This window comes from Sorex fumeus, unplaced genomic scaffold (assembly GCF_029834395.1).
Source record: "Sorex fumeus unplaced genomic scaffold, SorFum_2.1 ptg000002l, whole genome shotgun sequence".
Taxonomy (NCBI): Eukaryota; Metazoa; Chordata; class Mammalia; order Eulipotyphla; family Soricidae; genus Sorex; species Sorex fumeus.
The window spans coordinates 14,702,769-14,719,830 of record NW_026606059.1 but is presented as its reverse complement, the minus strand read 5'-3'; the positions used below and the strand labels follow the sequence as shown (position 1 = coordinate 14,719,830).

The 17,062-nt window shown below is 44.5% G+C and overlaps 1 protein-coding gene across 1 annotated transcript in view; it reads left to right on the top strand.

The window, feature by feature from the left end:
* The first annotated feature begins 7,728 nt into the window (after nt 1-7,728).
* The window catches only part of CPNE3 (copine 3), a 55,687-nt gene continuing 46,353 nt past the window's right edge, over nt 7,729-17,062 (top strand). The window contains exon 1 of the mRNA XM_056108645.1: nt 7,729-7,830. The gene's annotated coding sequence lies outside the window, so the exon portion shown is untranslated. The remainder of the gene's footprint in view (nt 7,831-17,062) is intronic.

Here is a 17,062-nt window from a genome sequence, read left to right as displayed (position 1 = left end):
ACTACAGGGCCAGAGGCAGAATCCAGCGGGGAGGGGTTTGGCCTTGCACGTGGCTGACCTGGGTTCCATCCCCGATCCCATATGGTCCCTCAGCACCACCGGGAGTGATTCCTGAGTACAGAACCAGGAGCAACCCTTAGGCATCAGAGGATGTGACCCCAAAAAGACACACACACACACACACACACACCCAAAACAATATTCTTGTCACTACAGTAGATTTCTTTGTGAGGAAATGAGATTGTTCAACTTTGCTTCAGAGCTGTTAGAGCTGAAAACAGACTATAAATGGAGTACTTGCTTGCATTACAGTAGAGATGGAAAGAACGTGTGAGAAGATCACGATTTTATAAAAGGGCCGAGTGCCTGCTTTCATGCAAGAGGTGGAGCTTGATTCTGACAAAGCTAGGAGTCACCCTGCTCCCCAATGTGGCCTTGCACACATGCACCCAATTTTGAAAATAAAAATGGGGCCTCATTTAAGCAGTGCTTGTCATATTCCACAGGGAATGAATGTCTTTAAAAAAAATTTTAGATTTGGGGACACACCCAGTGGTGCTCAGGGCTTACTCCTGGCTCTGTGCTCACGAATCACTCCTGGTGGTGCTCAGGGACCATATTTGGTGCTCGGTAGAGAACTGGGACAAGGCAAGCTCCTAGCTGCTGTACTGTTCTATCAAGCGCCAAAACCTTTTATTTGATTTAGCCAACTACCTTGTAATTGATATCTCAAGAGTAGAAAAACAAAGGAGCTGTAAAGATTTATTATCTAAGGATTCATCACTAATAGATACTTTTTAAAAACTAAGTTTATTTTGGGGCTGGAGCAATAGCACAGCGGGTAGGGCATTTGCCTTGCATGCAGCTGACCCGGGTTCAATTCCCAGCATCCCATATGGTCCCCTGAGCACTGCCAGGGGTAATTCCTGAGCGCAGAGCCAGGAGTAACCCCTGTGCATCGCCAGGTGTGACCCAAAAAGCAAAAAAAAAAAAAGAAAAATAATAAAATAAAATGAACCTCATCTACTTTGTTCTTTAAAAAAAAGTTTAAAAAAATAAAAAATAAGTTTATTTTAATGAGTACTTATAGATCAAAATATCTTGAAAAGGAGCTAAAATCGATATACTTAATATGGAAGTCATGAGTTATTTCTAATCACCTACTAAACATTACTAGTAGGATTATATATTTATATATACTTAATAGATAAGTATTAGAAGAATAGAATTGTTTCTTCTAATTCATAGTTCCAATTTAACTGCTACCTTCTCTACTGTCCATTAAATCTTTTTACATATACTAACATGCTTATTATGTTCTTAATATTTTCTGTTATAACTCTTTCAGAGTAGATTGCAGATACTATAACTCACACCAAGAAATAAAGGTATTTAGTTTTTGTACATTAAAAATCAAATTCATGAAATTGAAATTGACAGAATACTACTCCACCCAATGATGTGTCTCATTCTCCTAAAGAGCCTTGAATATAATCTCAGGGCTAGGATGAAAGAGACGTTACTGGGGCCTGCTCGAGGCAATCGACAAATAACAGGATGATGAATGAATGAATGAATGAACTACTCCACTACATGCACACAAATTTTGCTATTATTCCAATGCCATATTAATAGCAACTGTTTATTCTCTAAGGATTAAGTACTAATTATGTGTTTCATATGTGTCACATCTTGTTAAATGTACAACGCATCTCTCAACATTTCACACTCAGGCCAGAGAGATAGTACAGCAGGTAGGGTGCTTTCTTTTATACACAGACAACCCAGGTTCTATCCTGGGCACCTCAATTAGTGCCCCGAGCCCTGCCAGAAATCATCCCCGAGCACAACACCAGTAGTAACCCTGAACACTGCTGTGTGTGGTCTAATCCCCAAACCCCCAAAAAACAAAAACCCACTGCACACTCTTTTTTTTTTTTTTGCTTTTTGGGTCACACCGAGCGATGCACAGGGGTTACTCCTGACTCTGCGCTCAGGAATTACCCCTGGCGGTGCTCAGGGGACCATATGGGATGCTGGGAATCGAACCCAGGTCGGCCGTGTGCAAGGCAAACACCCTCCCCGCTGTGCTATTGCTCCAGCCCCTGCACACTCTTTCTTTATTCCAGATCTAAATGATATTCTCTGTCATGTTTCCTTCCAGGTCTACTAATTTAGCATCCTTCCTCACCCCACACCATCTCACTCTATGTGGCTCTGTGCTCATGAATCACTGCTGGTGATGTTTGGGTACCATATTTGGTGCTGAGTATAAAACTGGAACAAGGCAAGCTCCTAGCCACCATCAGATATTCTTCCTACATCCAATGACTAATACCTATTCATCTTTCGGCTCTCAGCTTAACTTTCACTTCCTCAGGAAAACACTTCCTCAGTGATGTTTTCAGATTCCCTTTTAATATACTTTCATTTTTCTTATTCCCTTTTAATATACTTTCATTTTTCTTATTCCCTTTTAATATACTTTCATTTTTCTTATTCTAAGTACATCTTATAATTTTATTTTTTTTACTTTGTGATAATTTGTTAACATGGCATATATTCTTGAGGTAGAATATATAAGAATTGGCAATAAATATGCATTCAAACATTGCAAAGTCAATGACGTGACTCATTTTTGTTTGCATATTTGTTAGGACACAATTTGCCTGGCACAATTTCTTCTTTTAATTCAAAATATATTCTTTGCATACTGGGGCTGGAATGATAGTACACTTGGTCAAGCACGTGTCTTGCATATGGGCAATCTGGGTTTAATCCCAGTCACTCCATAAGACACACCAAGCACCACCAGAGGTGATTCCTTAATACAGAGCATGAGGAAGTCCTGAGAGCTGCCAGGACTTACTTACAGACCAAACAAAAAGATATATTCATTGCATACGGATGATACTAATATATTCATATTGTCTGACACTCATCGAAATGCAGGAAATAGAACAATTTATGGTGGTGTCTATGTTCTAATTGAAAAAAAAAACAGCAAACAAGATTTCTTTTAAAGATCACTACTGGTGAGGCTCATGGGACCATGAGGTCAGCTGTGTGCAAGCGAAGTGTCCTTACTTCCTATCTAACTATCACTCAGCCCCTCTAAACCCCTTTCTCCTTTAACAAATCATATGCAGTTAGTAGACACGTGGACAAAATGATTGAGTAAGAGCAAAAGGATAATTCAATTTAAACTCACTTGAGAAGAATACGTACATTGAATGTGTATGGCATCGTATGTAGCAAATTCTCAAATAATGTTTTCTTCAACAAAGTTTCCTTAGAAAGTCGATGAAAAAGAAATGATTATTGACTTGGGTGACAGTCTGTGGTGTTTGCAGATACCGTATCTGTGTGGGTCTGCCTAGGTGCTCTGGCTTCTTTTCACATCCCCAAATTCTGGAATATTCCATTCATTGAGATGTCTAGCCTGGACAGGGTGTGAGCTCATCCCGTGGTGACAGACTTCTCTGTCAAGGACTGATTCCCACCTTACTCTCCAAGCTGCTAGGGGGTAGGTTCCAACCACATACCACCCTGAATTAAGGGGGTTGGAGTATGAAAGTCAGTAGGAATAGAATGCATTGCTTAATAGTAGGAGCACTTGGGATCTTCATTTAGAAGCCTGAGGGAGATACTGTGGCTAGAAATGTTCCTTAAGAACTTAACATTTGTTCTTATCAATTAGACTATGGCAAAATTAACTTCCTTACATACTATTTGCACACCTTTAAGTTGCCTTTTCTTTTTTTTTCTTTTTGGGTCACATTCGGGTATGCACAGGGGTTACTCCTGGCTCTGCACTCAGGAATTATTCCTGGTGGTGCTTGGCGGACCATATGAGATGCTGGGAATCGAATGGGGGTCGGCTGCATGCAAGGCAAATGCCCTACCCGCTGTACTATCACTCCAACCCCCTGCAATATTTTCTTTACTGAAGACTTTTTTATTTTCTTTTTTAGGTCATACCCAGTGATGCTCAGGGGTTATTCCTGGCTCTGCACTCAGGATTTACTCCTGACGGTGCTCAGAACCATATGGGATGCTGAGAATCAAACCTGTGTTGGCCGCGTGCAAGGGAAACGCCCTACCCACTGTGCTATCACTCCAGCCTGAAGTTGCCTTTTCCACACATCTACTGAAGGCGTTAAATGATGACTGGCTGTATTTAAATGAGAGAGAAATTGGGTGCTGTAAGTATAAACCCATTGCGGTGACTCATCCACTGCAAGGTGCTGCCTGACAACCACTGGACCTGGGACCACTCGGCACAGGTGTTCAGCCTGGTGCAGACCCTCTGCGATGGAGTCCTGCTCTGCTAGCTGCTCAAAATCTCGAGGTGCACTCCATCAACCTTAAGGAGATCAACCTGAAGCCGCAGATGTCCCAGGTGCTGCCAGAGATGCAGGCAGGTGCATATTTGTCAGCGTGCAGATTGTTACAACATGCCAGTCAGCAAAAAGCTTTCATTCAGTAGACTGTGAACACCTGTAAAAATGATTAGAGGCCACCCCCAAAGCCCCATCCCTCTCGGAGAGCCCGGCAAGCTACCGAGGGTATCCTGCCCACAGGACAGAGCCTAGCAAGCTCCTCGTGGCTATCTGACATGCCAAAAACCGTAACAATAATAGGTTTCATTCCCCTGACCCTGAAAGAGCCCCCCAATATGCCACTAGGATATACTATCATGTGACAGGGACGAATGGAGATGTGACTGGTGCCCACTTGAGCAAATCGATAAACAACGGGGCAAAAAGTGACAATTGACAAATACAAACCCATTCTATTTTATTTTCTGCATCTATTTTTTTTTTCAGAACACCTAGCATGCAGGATTACTATGATTTAATTAAGTTTATATAAAGAAAATTATTAGCACACTGATGTGCATATATTCTGATGTGATTTATATTAAATATCCCAGTTTTGTCTTTTCCATATCTTTATTTTCTTGCAAACGAAAGTCATGAAAATTATATATGCGAACAATGGGAGGACAATCCTACAGTGCTACCACATATTCTGAAAAATGTGAAATTTGCAATTAAATTGCTGATGCCCAAGAACCTTCACTTAGACATTAAAACAAAAATGGGGCTGGAGGGATAGATAGTACAGGGCTCTGGTACTAAGGTGTTTCGTAAGATACTGAGGTGCTTGCCTTGCATGTGGCTTTTTCATCTTTGAACCATCAGGATTGATCCCTGAGTACAGAGGCAGAGTAAGCCCTGGGCACTTGTAGGTGAAATCCCCTAGCAGTGCACTATGTGCACTGTCCTTCCGTTGTTCATCGATTTGCTCGAGTGGGCCCAGTAACGTCTCCATTGTGAGACTTCTTGTTACTGTGTTTGGTATATCGAGTACGTCACGGGGAGCTTGCCAGGCTTTGCCATGTGGGCGAGATACTCTCGGTAGCTGGGCTCTCCAAGAGGGGCGGAGGAATCGAACGTGGCTCGGCCAGGCCGGCCACGCACAAGGCAAATGTTCTACCCTGTGCTATTGCTCCAGCCCCTAGCAGTAATTAAAACAAATAAATAACAAAGCAATAAAGATCATTTTTACCAACTTTTACTTAAAACACACATGAAACACTTTTCCCTTCCTCCCTGGGGTTTTATAACCACAAAGCCCACAGTTGACTAACTCTGTTCCTCCTTTGCTGCTGTTAACATTTCTCCATACCACCTCCCACCCTCCTCACCCTCTTTGCAAGACAGCCTTCCTTGTCCCTGATCAAATATCAGTACCTCCAGTAGAGTCAGCCCTTGATCCTCCTTCTCTATAAGCTCTGCGCAGTCTCAAGTCTCTCTCCATCACATTGCATTGCATTACTTTCTTCATGGTATTTTTTAAAATTTATTTTTATTTGGGGCTGGAGCAATAGCACAGTGAGTAGGGCATTTGCCTTGCACGTGGCCAACCCAGGTTCGATTCCTCCGTCCCTCTTGGAGAGCACAGCAAGCTACCGAGAGTATCCTGCCCGCACGGCAGAGTCCGGCAAGCTCCCCACAGCATATTCGATATGCCAAAAACAGTAACAACAAGTCTCACAATGGAGATGTTACTGGTGCCCACTTGAGCAAATCGATGAACAACGTGAAGACAGTGCAGTGCAATGCATTTTTATTTGGCTTTTGGGCTATATTCGGCCATATTCAGGATTCACTCCTGGCTCTGAGCTAGGGATCACTCCTAGTGGGGTTCAAGGAACCAAAATTAGCTCCAGGGATTCAACCTGGGTTGGCTGCATGCAAGGCAAGTGCCCTCCCTACTCTGCTATATCTTTCTTCATGATATTTATAGCTATCCTGAAATCTTTCATTTAATTTTTTTTTTGGTTCTTTATTCATCCTTTAGGAGACATCTTCTCTGTCATATTCCCATCCAATCCAATGTGCTATTGTAGAATTTGGAGATGTTTACATTTGCTGCAATGCTACAGAAAATCCCAAATATTTGACTGGGCAGTTTGGCTGGCGGTGTGGCGGTGGCTTTGGGGCATGAGTGTGACTGTCAGGGCAAGAACTTGGTGTGACCTCCAGAGACCCACCAGGAGGACTCAGCCAGGAATGGGTCTCTGAGAAAATTTTGCGGCTAGTTGTCTCTTTTGAGTTTTATTTATGAGACTCTGGGACAAGGCCGGTGGATGAGCTTACATGGTAAGAGTGATGGATGTCTGTTTCTTTGTTTTATTTTCAATTTATCTGTAAACAGTTATTCTTTGACTATATTTTTTTTTCAATTTTTGAAACAGTTTGAAATTCCCAACATACTAAAGTTTTGTCAGGCTTATGGCATCCTCCTCACCCCCACCCCTGTCCGTGTAGCTACATTTTAATTTTGTTCCAATATCTCTGGGGAAGAAGTCCTCTGTTTGCAAATATGGTAATTGTTTTATAGTAGTTTAATATCAAGTATCATCAAATAGATACCGAGCTTAAGCTCATGGTTCACTTAGAATCTGAGACTTTAAGTAGGCTACTACTTACCTACCTAAATTCAAACTACTCAGGGTTGGAGAGATAGTACGGGGATTAAGAATTGTCTTGCAAGGGGCTGAGTGGGTAGCACAGTGGGTAGAGCGTTTGTTACCCTGGGTCTGCCCGACCTGGGTTCAATCCCCGACATCCCCTAGGGTCGCCTGAGCATCACCAGGAATAACTCCTGAGATCAGAGTCAGTAGCAACTCCTGAGAATCGCCCTAACATCAAAAAGTAAATTTAAAAAAAAATTTAAAAAAAGGAAGTTGAGCACCCTGCGGAGTGCCCCCCGCCCCTTGCCCCTCGCCCCAAAAGGCCAGATTCAAACTACTCAGATTCAAAACACCCCAAATCCAAACGACTCAGCCGCAGTTTTCTCATTTTGCAAAAAAGCAGGGAACGGGCGGCGTTAAGGGCGTGACCCACAGCGGTGGGTGGGTGGAACTCAGGCGGACTTGGCGCTTGGCGAGCGCTGGGAGTTTGGGGTGCATCCCCCCCGCTGCGATGCTGAGCGTTTGTTTCCTGGTTCGGGGCTGACACGCATTCCCCCGGGTCACGTCCTTCTCTCTTTATAACTCACGACTCGCTTTGGATTCACCAAGTTGTGCTTCGACCCCAGACGTCCAGTGGGAGGGCGCGGGCCCCGGGGGATGGGGGTGGAGTGTCTTCCTCGCCCAGGACCTCTCGGAAACGTGCTCGGGGCGCGGCGGGGCCGGGCCTCCCTCTGGCCCGCCCCGCCGCGCCCCTCTGCCCGCCGCTGCCGAAGGTTGGTGCAGTTCCTGCGCTGCTCGGGCGTCTCAGCGCTTCCCTGCCCGACTTCCAGCCCCGGCGCCAGGACGTGAGTGAGCGCCCTGTCCTTGCTTCGGGGGACCGGGGTGGCGCTCCCTGTTGTCTTCCCCGAACGGAACGAGCCGCCGATCGTCCGGGGAGGGGTGGTCGGGGCCCCTCAGGGCGAGCTCGGCCCGGGTGCAGGGAGCGACGCCCGAGCTCGACGCGCCTGGGCCCGAGGTTTTGCAGAGGGGCGGCGGGTGGGGCCGCGGCCTCCGGGGATGGGGGTGGGTTCCGGGCTCCCCTCCCTCCGATCTGCCGGCCCCACCCAGGGAAGCGGGTCGCGCCCACCCGGGCACAGCCACCCAGCCCCGACCCCGCCGGGCCGCGAGCCACGCCACGCCCCGGGTGGAGGGAAGGAACGTTTAGCCCCGGGAGCGGCGTGGGAGTTCTAGGAGCAGTCGCAGGTGGGGTGGGAGGACGTGGAGCACATATCGGGGGAGTCGAGGCAGGGGAAGAACCGGCGTCCTGCGAGCAGCTCCAGCCCCAGTCCCCGAAATTCGTTTTGCTCCCGGTTGCTGTGGGTGCGTGCACTTCCTCCGGGGCGTGGAGGAAGTGCAAGTCGCCTCCTTCTTCGGTGCAGTTCCCCGGGAGACCCGGCAGAGCCGACCTTTGACTCTGCGCCAGGTGATCCCTAATTTTCACGTGGCCTTAATATTCCCTGTAAGCGACTGCCTCGATGACGGGATCAGATGTTGAATATAGCGATTACCCCCGGCAGGCCCTTCAACGGGCACTGGTAGACAGTTTCCTGATTTGTTGAGTGCTCATGACCACGAGTTTTAAGTGACATTGGCATCCTCTTGCGTACTCGGGGGGAACTTCCGTGGAGTAATTTACCGGGTTATAGGAGTGTCGATAGCCTCAGGGTTGAGATGAGAGCGGTGTGGTTTCAGATCACAGAGCGATGACTTTACGCGCTGGACTTTGGGGATAAAGTTTACTGCAGATCTGTATGTGACTTAAAGGTTTTTGTTAGGTCTGTGTCCTTGGGCCAGTTACTTAATTTCTTAGGGCTTGTTCCTGCCTTTGGGAAATGGAAATAAAATACCTATGTTATGAACTGGTCATAGGCATAAAAAAAAAGATCATATTTGTAATACGCTTTAGAAAAGTGTCTTGACACTTTAGTGGCAAGCGTTCTATTCTGCTGTTATTAATTGGAATCCGCAAACCCCACCTCCCAGAGCTACCAGCCAAAGCCCAACAGAACCTGAGCAGGCTGAGTGCGGAGGAGGTAGGAAACCAGGAACTGATGACCTAGACGATGGTAATTATAGTGACACTCATTGATTAATCTGCGGTGCCCAAGGCTATCATTTTTTTTTCTTTTGTTAGACTGTTTTCCCCCTGCTTAATTTTATTCAAGACAGGAAGGACAGCATATTGACCAGATCCCTGAAATCCTGATTTGGTGAGCATTTTTTAACAAGGTAATTACTTTTGGCTGATGGACTGGAAAATTCATTATGCTGGCCTGAGACCACAATGATGTCTGGAATCGTACCATGCTGAGGCTTTCAGATGTGAGGGGCAGCTGAATCTCAGCACCCCACAAACTGCGTGGTAGAACCCCCAAATCAGGCCTGCATTCACTCTGAGGATTACTCCTGTCAAGTCTAGTCTTTCCAAAACTGGAAATGGAGAGATGGGTGATGGGGAAAATCCAATGAAATGCTTGCCTTGCATGTGGCCAACCCGATTTTGATTCCTGACACTGCATAGGGTGCTTCTACCCACCAGGAGAGATTCCCATGTGTGGCCCCTAACCTGAAGACAAAAAAAAAGAAAGAAAGCAATTCCCAAAAGGAATTGCTTACTTAAAATATTTCTTGGGGGCTGGCACTATACCAGGACTAAGGCCCTGGCCTTGAGTGTCGCCTGCCCGAGTTCAGTCTCTGGCATCCCATATAGTTTCCCCAGCTTGGCCAGGAGCAGTTCCTCAGTGCAGAGCTAGGAATAACCCCTGAGCATCGCTGGGTGTGGCCCACAAACAAATAAACAAAATCTTAATGTATGTTTATTATCACCATGATTTTATTATTCCAAAGGCAGTTGCTTCAGGCATATGATGTTCCATGACGCCCCTCAGCCAGTGCCTCAGTTTCCCTCCCCCACCCCCAACTTTCCCCAAGCAAATTTATTTCATATTACTTCCTTCAAGAAAACATAGTGGAATGGCAAGTGCAATTATCAGAAAATAACTGAATAACTATCAATTTGTGATCATCGATTGCTCCATGATATTAACCCATGTAAATAAAGTAAAAACCATTTATTACAATACAAAGCGGTAGGGCATTTGCCTTGCACACAGCCAATAGGGCCAACCTGAGTTCGATTCCTCCGCCCTTCTCGGAGAGCCCGGCAAGCTACTGAGAGTATCTCGCCCGCTCGGCAGAGCCTGGCAAGCTCCCCGTGACGTATTCAATATGCCAGACACAGTAACAACAAGTCTCATGATGGAGACGTTACTGGGCCCGCTCGAGCAAATCGATGAACAACGGGGTGACCATGACTAGTATAATGCCTACTCTTGTTTACATAGATAAGTTTTTAGCTCTATTATCTAAAATAATTGCATTAACTTTTATTTTCTACTTGTGTCTTAGTATGGTCATAGTCCTGTCTTCTGTCATTAATACATCTACATTTTAAATCCTTCGCTAATATATTTTAGCTAATATAATATGTAGGTAATATATTATATTTAATACTAAATATTGTTTTTATTATTATTATATGATAAATAGGTAAAGCCGACAACTGTAAAACTTACTAAGTGTGCAGAGAATTAAGAAAATCTAAAAGGGAAAATCTAACTGGGCCTTTAAAAGTACAAAATGTTTTATCCTAGGAAAGGAAGTGTTGAGAAGACTAATAAGATAGATAGCATATTCATTGTAAAAGAGACATTGGTTTATTATTAAAAATGTATAAAATTCCTTAGCAAGTGAGGGGTAAATATACCTTCCTTAATTTAATTGAGGAATACTATAAGCACCACAAGCAAAGGCCATACTCAAACCACATACTGAGAAGTTTGTCCCGTCCTTTAAAGAAACTCTTTTTAATGCTTCTTGTAGAACTGGTTTCAAGGCTTTGAGTTTCCTGAGTGTTACCTGCCCCTGAAGCTCTGTATCATCCCATCACACCTGAATGATGGTCTAGCTAGATAGACTGTTCTTGGTAGCCTGTTCCTGCCATTGAGTTTTTGGCTCATTCCTGTCTCCTAGAATCTCCTTTGATAGGTCTGCTGTGAAGCTTCTGGGTTCTCTTTTATATGTCAGTTGCTTTACATATGCATTTAAATACTTTATATGTGCATTTACTTGCTGCAATTCAATATTCTCTCTGCCTTCAGAATTGTTTGTTTTGAGTACAGAGTGCCTTGATGATTTTCTGGTTGGGTCTTTTTTCCTGGAACCTTTAGTGCCTCTTGGATGTAAATCCCTGTAACCCTTTTAAGTTGAGGAAATTCCTGTCTATAATTTCTTTAAATACTGTTGTTTCATCCGGTTTGCCTGCGTATTCTTCAGAGATACTGATGGTTCTTCTATTGTTCTTCTTGGACTCATTCCACAGCTCATTCTCTCGTTTGCTGTTTATTTCTTTTCAGAGTTATTTCCTACCTTTTGCTGTTTTATAGCAGTTAACTTCATCTCTTCTTGGAGCTCCTTGATCTTTTACTCTTGTTGATCTGGGTTCAGAGCTTCTGTTGAATGTTTCAAATCACCTACCATGCTCTTCATTTCTGTTTGCAGTTTTCTCATCTCAGTACTCATTCTTTCTTCTGCACTGCTGCCTTTGCCAACGACCTGTGCCATTGTATCTTTGATCTCTTTAAATGTCCTCACAATGGTGTCACTGAAGTCATTGTCTGAGGAATTTCTGAGCTGGTTGGTGCTGCCTGTGTTCTTGTTTGCGCTCACTGAGCTTGCCGGAATTGCACACTTCTTCCCTCTTGGGGTGCTGTGCCCCTCTGGTGCTGAGTAGTGTAAAATTAGGAGGTGCTATCACGCAGAGCTTAGGAGTTATGGCGCTGGGCCTCTTGCTGTGTCAGAGTTTGGGTGTGGGGGCTGCTTGCCCTAGTCCAAAAGGAAGGGAGAAACTTCTCACTTTTTAGTCTGCTTCATGGCAGGTACCTCTCTGAATTTCACTCACTCGCAACTAGGAACACCTGTGCAGTAAGTGTGGTTTTATGTAATTTAAGGCACTCCAAGTGTATACATTCCCAAGTATTTTGTGTTTTTATTAGTGAAACACCATGAGGCAGAGTTGTAGACTTACAAATTTTTGTGCTTGGGTTTCAGTTATACAATGATCAAGTACCCATCCCTCTACCAGTGCCCATTCTCCATCATTTACATTTTTTTCTTTTTTTCTTTACATTTTTTAAAAAAAAATTGTTAGTGAAATACCATGAGGTACAGTTGTAGATTTACAAATTTTTGTGCTTGGCTTTCAATTGTACAATGGTCAAACACCCGTCCCTCCACCAGTGCCCATTTTCCACCACCACGGGTCTGAGTATCCCCCCCCTCGTCCATCCCACCCTCTGTGGCAGGGCATTCCCTTTTGCTCTCTCTCTCCTTTTGGGTGTTGTGGTTTGCAAAAGAGGCATTGAGTGGCAATCATGTTTGGTCTATGGTCTACTTTCAGCATGCTTCTCCCATCCTGAGAGGATCCTCCCAACACCCTTTGTTTGGTGCTCCCTTCTCTATCTGAGCTCCCTTTTCCCCTAGCATGTGTGGCTGGCCTCCAAGCCATGAAGCAAAACTCCTGGTACTAATCTCAGCCACTCTTGGGTGTTAGTCTCCTATTTTGTTGCTTTATGTTTATCCTCTTTTCAATGCTATCACCACTGAGTATTTGTTCTGCAGCATCTATGTGTTCTGACCCCGTTCCTCCTACCTCTGGTTCCTGCTGTAGTCACGATTTTCCTTGTACTCTTTTTTTTTTTCTGGGTACTATTGATGAGCTTTCTAATAGAATTTTTGGAAGGGTCAGGGTAGGGGACGGAAAGGGGATCCCAGGCAGTACTCACGGAAACTCATGAACACTTACCAGTTGTCAGAGAGTTCAGTGCTCTCCCTGACAATGTGCCACTGCTCAGACCTTGCTAAGCCCTACCCCCCCCCCCCCCCATATCCGGGGGCCACTAGGGCTGTTCTTAGTGGTGTCGGGACCATGTAGTACCAGGGCTTCCATTGGAGCCTCAACCCCATCATCCATGACCCATTTTGCCAGCCTTTTTTTTTTTTTATTCTGTGATAGTCGGAGCTTCCATTTTCTTTTCCAAAATTTTTTTAGTTTTACTTTTATACAACAGAAACAAAAAAACCGGGGTGGAGCAATAGCACAGAGGGTAGGGCGTTTGACTTGCACTCAGCCAACCCGGGTTCGATTCCCAGCATCCCATATGGTCCCCTGAGCACCGCCAGGGGTGATTCCTGAGTGCAGAGCCAGGAATAACCTCTGTGCATTGCCGGTGTGACCCCAAAAGCAAGCAAACAAACAAACAAAGACCCAAAAACCTACGAATATGTGCTTGTTGGGGCAACATGTATGGTGCTGAGCGCTTCCTCCTGACTGCCGGTTCAGAGGTTCAGGTGACCCTATGTAATGCTGGGAGCAGAACTTGACGTGGCCGACGGCAAGGCCAGGAGCTGTCTTGAACCCCTTAACTGCTTCACTATCTTTCCAGCCTTATTTTTAAAACCTATTATTGAAGTATCCTATGTATGAGAGATTAATTTTGAGGGCATTTGTTTTTTGTTTGGGGGCCATACCTTGCAGGGTTTGGGGGACCTTTTGGTGCTGGAAATTGGACCCTGACCTCAGGCATGCAAAGCATGCATGCTAGCCCTTTGAGCCCTCTGCGTGGCGCAATATTAATTGTTTTATGCTTACAGCTGCTGCTGCAACACGCCCATCATTTAAGTTTCACTGTCCTTCCACCATTGCCCCAAGGTCTTCCTTCACACCCCAGCCTTCGAGCTCAGTTCTGTTAGCTCAGTTCTGTTGGAATGAGCTCAGAGTGTATTTCCACCAGCATTGTTTCTTCCTTACTATATTTCTTTCTTTCACATCGGGCCACAAATGATCATCGGTATTTGTTTTTCTTTCCTGCCTACTGAGAGTGGCCATTGGTTATTATGCAGGAAGTATGCCTGTCAGCGACACCTGGGTTAGCATGGGATATAAAATATGATTTAAATAGCATGTTGACCTTAAAAGGTTTAGAATGAGCCACCAGTGCTCTTTTAAAGCATGATATTTCAGGTAGAGCGAGGATTCCACAAATACTCGGGTTTCAGACTTGGAAATTCCTTTACTGAGTTCATTGTTTTTTGCTTTTTGTATTTTGATTCTTTTTTTTTTTCTTTTTTTGGAGGGGGTCCCACCTCCTGGCAGTGCTCAGGGTTTACTCCTGGCTCTGCACTCAGGAATTTTTGGGAGACCATATGGGATGCCAGGGATCAAACTTGGGTTGACTGCATGCAAAACTATGTGTTCATTTTACCTTCACTCTACAGGCTTCTTCTGGTCTGTATTTTCCCATCATGTTCTAACTTTTTTTGTTAATCTGGTTCAAGCTCAAATACATAGGTTCAGTATTAGGTAGGCAATTTGCTTAAGTTTTTTTTTTTTTTTTTTGTCACACCCAGCAATGCTCAGGGGTGACTCCTGGCTCTGCACTCAGGAATTACTCCTGGTGGTGCTTGGGGGACCATATGGGATCCTGGGAATTGAACCCGGGTCAGTAGTGTGCAAGGCAAACACCCTACCTGCTGTCCTATTGCTCCAGTCCCAATACGCTTAAGTTTTAAAGAGAAAAATGTTCAACTTAGAACTCAAATGTGAGATATCATGTTTTATTTACCTGCGTTACTGAAGTTTCTACTATGCTAATCAAAAGCAGATATTATATGTGTATTTTGATAAGATTATGTAAGTCCCTGCCTTTGGCTTAGTGATAAGATTGTTTTGGAGAGGCTGTTTATTCTTTGACACTGTAACAGCTTAGCATTCAATTACAATTTTTAAAAAGACATAAAATACATAAAATGGCCAGTTTTACTAATATATTTGATTTTTAGGGGGGCACACCTGGTGGTTCTCAGGGCTGATTCCTGGCTCTGTGCTCAGGGATCACTCCTGGTGGCGTTAATGGAACCATATGGGACGCTGGAGATTCAACTGGGCTTGTCTGCATGAAAGGCGAATGCCCTGCCTATACTATTGCTCTGGCCTCTTGATTTGCTTTTTAATTAAGAAATTTTTATTTCTAAAAAGGAGCCATGGTTTACAAAGTTATTCACAGTAGAGATTCAGTTTTACCAAGATAAATTAGGTATTTATCAATATGCATTTCCCCATGAAAGCTAGAAGAAAATAACACCTAGTCATTTTAGTGAATTATTTCGAAATGCTCTGTGCCAAGTGGATTAATGTGTCAGCTCCCTCTGAAAGTTACCCAAGCAGCAGTGAGTTGCAATATGCGTTGCCATTAAGCTGCTTCAATGTTGTGAGCCTGTACCTTTGCCTCTAGACTCTAGACCTGTCAAGATACGTTTCTTCAACTCTGAAAGAACCTGCTCACATTTTCATCTTCTTAGTAGTCAGGGTTAGTTTAAAATAAGCAGAACCGGGGCTGGAGAGATAGCACAGCAGGTAGGGTGTTTGCCTTGGACGCGGCCGACCTGGGTTCGACTCCCAGCATCCCATATGGTCCTCTGAGCACCGCCAGGAGTAACTCCTGAGTGCAGAGCCAGGAGTAACCCCTGTGCATCGCCGGGTGTGACCCAAAAAGCATAATAATAATAATAATAATAATAATAATAAGCAGAGCCTCAAAACAAGTATTTCTTTATGCATTTTCAATATAATATATTCAACATTACACCCCTCTCTTCAATTCTTCTGACTTCCCTTTTTTGTTTGCGTTTCCTCTTTATTGCCCAGTGGACAATTTATCTCACTGTCTCCTGTACTGTCTTTCTTCTACAGTGTGGCTTTAGAAGGGCACGGGTGTTTGTTTTGTTTATTCACACAGTGGGTAATTTTTAAACACTTGTTGGATGAGTGAAAAATTCCACTGCTCATGAATGAGAAATACAAAGGCATTGTACAGAATGTTAAAAGTAGGTGACACTCCGTGTGCGGTAGGCAACCATCAAATTATTCTGGAAGTGAGGGAATCAAAGGTATAAGCATCCCAACAGAGAATCCTAGCTTAGTGTGCAGGCAGTTAAAATTTGAAAGAGGAAAAAGTGGTCGTTTCAGCTATCCATGGAAGGAGTTTTCATGTCAGTGCTCACCTGGAGAGGAACACGTAGTGACAAATGCGCAATGCCTGCCTTGCCCAATTCAGTATTTCAAATGCCAGCTAAGAGGAGAAGGAAGGAAGGAAGCCAAGTTTTAGAAGTGTCAACTTCTTAAGAGTTGTGGTGTGGTTGGAGAATAGGGGCGAGTGAGAAGTTCTGAGAATCCATCAACGCCCGGAGGCTTCAAGGTGGATGGTCCTCAGAATGTTCCAAGGTGTGGGCATCTTAGCTCCCGTTGCTGTAGTTAATGTGTCCTCAAATCCTATTTATTCTGCTCCTCCACAAGTGGACAGCAACTTTTTCTTTAACAGAGACAGAGAGGCGAGGGGGGTAGAGGGAGAGAGAGGGGGGGAGGGGAGAGAGAGAAAGAGAATGAGAGAGAACGAGAGAGAACAAGGAAGAATAAGGAAGAAGGTACCAGCCAGACTTATGATTTATGTGTGGCTGTCCCCTGATAAATCCCTGGCACCGCCCATGGTCTCCTGAGCACCTCCAGGAGTGGCCCTTGAGCACAGAGCTAGGAGTAACCCCAGAGCACAGAACCAGGAGTTGCCCCTGAGCACTTTTGGGTGAGGGGTGTAGCCCCACAATTAAAAGGTTTTCAATTAAACGTCTTGGAATTTTCTGCTTGGGGATTCCACTCTGTTTTTTTTTTTTTAATCAAGGTGGTTTCTGCTTAAAAGTTAATTATAAAACTAACTTCACCCAGATGCATTTTTTAAAATTTTTGATGAAGTGAAGTGAGGTGATATCAAGATGTCAGTTTTTCTGCTTTCTCACTAACCACCCCTATCACTTAATCACTTAACTTCCCGTTGGTCGTCGATTTGCTCGTGCAGGTGCCAGTAACGTCTCCATTTGTCCCTGTCGCGTGCTAGTGTAGCCCAATGGCATCTGTTCGCTCCGGGAACA